The sequence below is a fragment of the Vigna umbellata genome, chromosome 5 (genome assembly GCF_029865625.1).
Source record: "Vigna umbellata cultivar VRB3 chromosome 5, Vumbellata_1.0, whole genome shotgun sequence".
Lineage (NCBI taxonomy): Eukaryota > Viridiplantae > Streptophyta > Magnoliopsida > Fabales > Fabaceae > Vigna > Vigna umbellata.
Genome location: NC_142169.1, coordinates 8,684,312 through 8,690,428, shown reverse-complemented (window position 1 = coordinate 8,690,428; position 6,117 = coordinate 8,684,312).

Below are 6,117 nucleotides of genomic sequence, written 5' to 3'. Positions count from 1 at the left end.
GCACAAAGAAAACAAGCAGGGTAAGCTAGTGTAAACAAAAGTTATAATAAAATGATTACACAAATTACAATTCCAAGCCAAGTAATCAAACATTGTCAAAACATATAATAAACATAGACTTGACTCATCTAAAATGTCGAACTATGAAAATTTATTCACTTGTAGTGGTTATACTGTTGGCTCACCCAAAACTACCACACAAGGTTAGTCGATTAACAAATGTCTTTGACCAAGGTAAAGCCCCTAGACTAGAACCTCCTAATACTCTCACCACATGCCTCACCCCTCTCTACTTGAGAATGGATGACCATTAGAGTGTCAAGATAAACCATAGTACTTAGCTCCATACATTCATACTAACAACACTTGAAACCACAAAAAAGAATTATCCTTAGAACTCTTATAAACCTTTCATCCATTTAACCATATGTCCAAATCATATCACAAAGTATCAGAGTAAACATTACACCATATAAATCCAAGCACATATGAGAAATAGAAAGCAAAAATAACTAAACAACCCCAAACCACTCGCCTAGCGAACACAAACCACTCGTCCAGCGAGAGCCCAAATAGGGAGCTTCCCTAGCCTAGCGAGGGAGCTCGCCTAGAACTTAAATCTTACTGTCAAAAAACTCCTAAAGCTCGCCCAACGACCTGCCTCTACTCACCCAACGAGAGGCAAAGCAACAAGGTCCCTAGGCCCAACGAGCTGGCTCGCCTAGCCATTGGAACTCATTGCCAAGACTTCCCTAAATTTGCCTAGCGAACACCTACTGCTTACCTAGCTTTACTGTATAATCCTACAACACTTAAACTGCCTAAACAACACCTCTGGACCACTCATGACCTATTCTTACCATTTTTACCAACTTCTAACGCTCATAATTTGAATTATAAACTACCATAGACCTAAAAAATGTGTATCATCCAACTTAAACTAGTTTCCAACTGTTTTAACCAAGATTCCACTTAAAAACATTTAAATCCTCCCCTTTGAGACTAAAATTTAAATCTACCAGTTTTAACTTATTTTTAAGTAACTTAGTGAGTCTAACAAGTCAGAAATGACTTACCAACACCCTCTAAAAAGACCATTTTCACACAGAATCTATAATTCAAAATCTAACTAGTCCAAGCCCCTAAAAATGAACTTGAAAACCCACCAAAACACTACCAAAAATCCTATTACCTCTTTCTAAAACATATTTCAATTAATTAAAACCTCTAATAAGTCACAATTCACATCTAAATAGACTCTAAAACGGAATTTACTCTATTTAACCCTTAGCTTAAAAACTCACTGTATCAAACCCCTCTTTTTGAAGTCAAAATGACTAACAATTCAATATATAATTTGTTTCCTCTAAGCTATATCAACTTCATACCATCAACCTTCACAATCTCAATCAAATAGAAGACAATAATCACCTTTAACCATATTCATACAACCACTTTCATTCAATCACACATGCATATTAAAATAAAACACACAATTCAATCATCAAAATTAACATACATTCAACTTCCATACTATTAACTATCAAAACATACTTTTTTTGAAGCACATTCACCTTTGTATGTTATATTAGAAAAGGATTTGAAGATGTCTTTGTGTCCATAATGCATTAATTTCAAACAGTAATAAAAAAAGGTTAAGTTTGAATAATTTGAAGGTGTCCATAATGCATTAATTTCAAACAGTAATAAAAAAAGGTTAAGTTTGAATAATTTGAAGAAAAAAAATGAGTGGATTGACAATAACTTCGTTGCTTTGCTTAAATTGTTGAAAAAAGAATTTCCTAAAAAAACATGTTGCTAATACTTGAAGTTATCTAAAAATGAATCTTTTCGGTAAGTTTTATAATCTTCCTATTGAGTTATGAAAAAAAATATGTTATATTATGCATGATGATTTTTGGTTCAATACATTTAGGGAATTATACAAATGTTTATCTAAGTCGAAAAATTCAACGTGATGAAGATGTGTGAGAAAATGATTGACATTTTCAATGAAAATCGCAAGGAGAGCTTTAAGTTGCATGCAATGATTTTGAACGATTTTCAACTTTCTAGCATATTAAAACTTGAGAAAATATAAAGCATTGTGCATCTTCTATTTATATAGATAACACAAGCAATAACCAATTGAGGCATGGGAAAAAACAATGTATATACACAGAACATTTTTATCACATTATCATTCATATCACTATTCTCTCCAAAGATAAAAGGATGAGATTGAGCTAAAATATTGTGTTTCTAAAGGTCCAAAATAAGAATGTAAGTGACAAAATAACATGGAAAAAAAATCTATTCTTTTATCCTCCATACTGTTTCAATGTGTATAAATATACTGCTCAATAGAGAAAAAAAATCTATATGATAACTTAATCAACATACTTAAAAGAAAAATGATGAGTTGAATATTCACCAAAATATAATCGAAACATAAACAAAAAGGAAAGAATTTTTTTTTGTATCTTAATTTGGATTTGTCAAATAAAGAGGTAAAATAAATTAAATCTTATTCATGTTTTTTTTTCACTTTTTTTCATGCCTAGACTTTATTATTAATTTTATAGAAAAAGGGCCAAAGTTGAAGAAAAAAATAATTTTCCTAATCCTATAAAAAGAACGTTGTTACGTGGCTTTCGTGTTGATGTTGCATAATATATGAATATTTATGTTTTGAATCATATCTGAAATCTTGCTCCTACTTGACTGTTGGATTGGTATTGCGAAATCTATTTGTGTGGGCCTCTATGCTATGTGTGTGAAGCTACTATATCTTGATTCCATACACACATTCACCACACCAAACATTACATATTAAACCAATCTTATAAAATACGTCCATTCAACTTTAAATTCCTTCTTCAATGTTGTTACTTGGGAATATATTTCATCAACCCATCAAACCAACCATTGCTTTTCTTTTTGTAATAAACACATCAACCTTCTTGTACTTCTTTTTAATAATTATCAATATCTAAAGACTAATATCTCGAAATATAATTAAAGTCATAATATACAAACTTTATTCTTAAAAGATTATATTTAATTTTAGGCTTAATTAATAATATGGTATTGATATTTAAATTTTTTATTCATTTTAGTGTTTATATTTTTTTAATTCAATTAACTCTCTATTTATTTAAAATAAACTAATGTGTTGTTTTCTGAAAAAGGCAAATGTGCTTTTTTTTTTCTTAAATTATTTGAAATGTTTCATATGTTAAAATATGATTATTTTTTATCTTGAAATTTTTTTCTAGTGTTTTTTTTTCCTTCACTTTTCCCATAATCTTTATGTATGTTTTTTTACATCTCTCCACCTTTGACTACCTTACAAACGAATTAAATTCAACAAACTATATTTGAATTTCAAACTCCAAACAACTTGAAGAAGTTGGAAGAAGGCACTAGAGGTGGAGGGCGATAGTGACAAGTGGAGGAAAGTAGTGGACAATGGAGGGAGAGAAAGAAGGTGAAGGGAGAAAAAAAACAACAAAAATTCTGATGTAAAAGATGATTCAAATTTTGACATTCATCACTTTTTAAATCGCAATAATGTTAATTAAAAAAAATTACATTGAATAATTTTAAAAAATTAGGAAGTGATAGTAAAAAATATGAATTTTACCTCGCACATTTGACATCGGTTTCGTTGGAACCAAAACATAAAATGACACGGTGACATTTTTGTAATTATCGCGAACCGAGACATAAAATAATTGAAAATATTTTTTTGTTAAATTTTTTTGAAGGGTTTTAGACAGTGTTCTTAATAGAACCGAGACCATATAACCCATATTGTCTCGGTTAATAAAATAACCGAGGTAATAATATGTTTCTAGGGTTAAATTTCGCGGACAAAGATATTTTCAGACTGAGTCAAATTTTTCTCAACCGTTACTGCTCTCTCGTCTTCCTTACGACCATCATCTTCACCATTTGTTCCAATTTTTCTTTCATTTTACATTGATTCAATCCTTAGGTATGATTTTTTCTTTGTTTTGACTGATTGATTTTGTGCACAAGTACTCTTTAGGTATTTTTTCACTTTGTTTCAGTAGCACCAAACCACCACCTTCAAAGTTAGTTTCATTTTAGTTGTTTTCGTTTGGGTGTTTGTTAGTTATTCATATGTATAAGTAAACTGAAAGTATGTTCAAATGAACTCCAAATGGTTTGAAAATTTGTATGAAGGTCCAAAAAATCATGAAAATCACTCAAAAAATTTCAACTAAAAATTCAAAGTCTATCTATTTTAAATATTTTTTCAAAGTTTTAAAATTTTCTTTTTGAAAAAATAGAAAACAACATTTTCTGGGAGATCTGAAAGGATTAGCTGGCTACGTGAGCTACTAGGGTATCAAAAATGTTTTTCTACCCAAATGCATATAGGAAAATGGTTAACTAGAGTGAAAGTTATTATCATTTTAAGATTTGTAATGCAATTTTTTTTTTAAATTTCATATTGATCTGAATTAAGAGTTCTTGATATTTTTATTCTCAAATATGAGTTTAATTAAGAGTGCTAAAAAAATTTCATTCAAAGATAATGACCATAGCTATGAAAACCAAAAATCACATTAAATAGTTGTTCTTGTGTACAGGTATGTTTTGTGTGCAAGTCTATTTTGGTGTTTTTGGGTTTTTTTTCTTGTATACATTGGTGCAGAAAAGACTTTTATCGTCACCTTTTAGACGTTCGACCCTCGAATATCGAACATAAAAAATGACTGGTGCCATTTTTCGTAAATGAAACAACTATTTAGACATCTGTTATGGGGGGCTCCAACTTCTAAAGTCATTTAGACGTTTGTTATGGGGGGGAGCCGACTTCTAAATACTCAGCCTAGAAATTTAAAAAGTCACTTTCTGACTCCATTTAGACGTCTCATCCCGCCACTCTGACTTCTAAAGCCATTTAGACGTCTGTTATGGGAGGAACTGACTTCTAAATGTCTACATTAAAACACTGCAAACATGAGGCAACCGTTACGCGCACTTGTTGTTCAGTATCTTCCTCGCGTTTTCTCTCCACGGGCTACTTTTTCAGGTTCGTTTTCTCACTTTTGCACCGTTTAAAATTAATTTTACTCCGATTACATTACTCTTTGATGAATTATCTTTCATTTGAACCGATTAAAATGCATTTTCGTTGGGTTTTGGTGCAATTTTGCTCGTGTCCTTGGGCGGCGTTCTTGGGCTGCGATTTCTTGCGTTTTGCACTCCTCCAATTCCCTCCTCTACGTTTTTAAAACCATCCAATACAAAAAAAATGTACAATCCATTCTCTTCAACTAAAATATAAAGTTGTAAACTCGAATCACCATGAGCCAAGAGCAACCGAGAGGCTTCAAGCGGAGAAAGATCCAATCAAATACGACGACATTTTAGACGTCTGATCTATTCAGGTCCGACTTTTATATAGACGTCCGACCTGTACAGGTCAGACGTCTATATAGACGTCTGATTGGGGTTTGACGTCCTATCAACGTCACCTGAATAGACATCAGGTCGGGATCAGATGTAAAAAGCCCAAAATAACATATGTCTAAAGCCTTTTCTGCACTAGTGATATATGTTATGGAATGTTTACAGAAACAAGCATTTTTAAAAAGAAAATACTTTAGACAACGGTTCTGGTAAAAATCAAAGCAAAAAAGGGCTATTGCTCGATTCTGGATCTAACCGAGACCATAGACCCTTTAATTAATTTTAAGGGTCTACGGCCTCGGTTGGAACCAGAACTAAGGCAAAATCGTAACCTTTTTTCTTCAATTTTTGAACCGAGGTCAAAGGTCCCCGACTTTTTATCTCTCCTAAATATACATCGGTTCTACAACCGTTGTCATAGACCCAAAATAACTGTTGTCGTATCTCTTCATTGCACTAATGTGAAATGAGTAAAAATATATGTAAAGACCTAAATAGATAAAAGATTTAAAAATAAAAACGAATTATTAATTAAACTTTAATCTTAAATATATGAAAGTGGGATAATCTCCACCTACAAAAGCATGTTTGTGCATGTTTGTTTGAATATGTTTAAACCAAATTTGTGAGAATATGATACATAAAGCCACAGTCATACGTAAAATATTG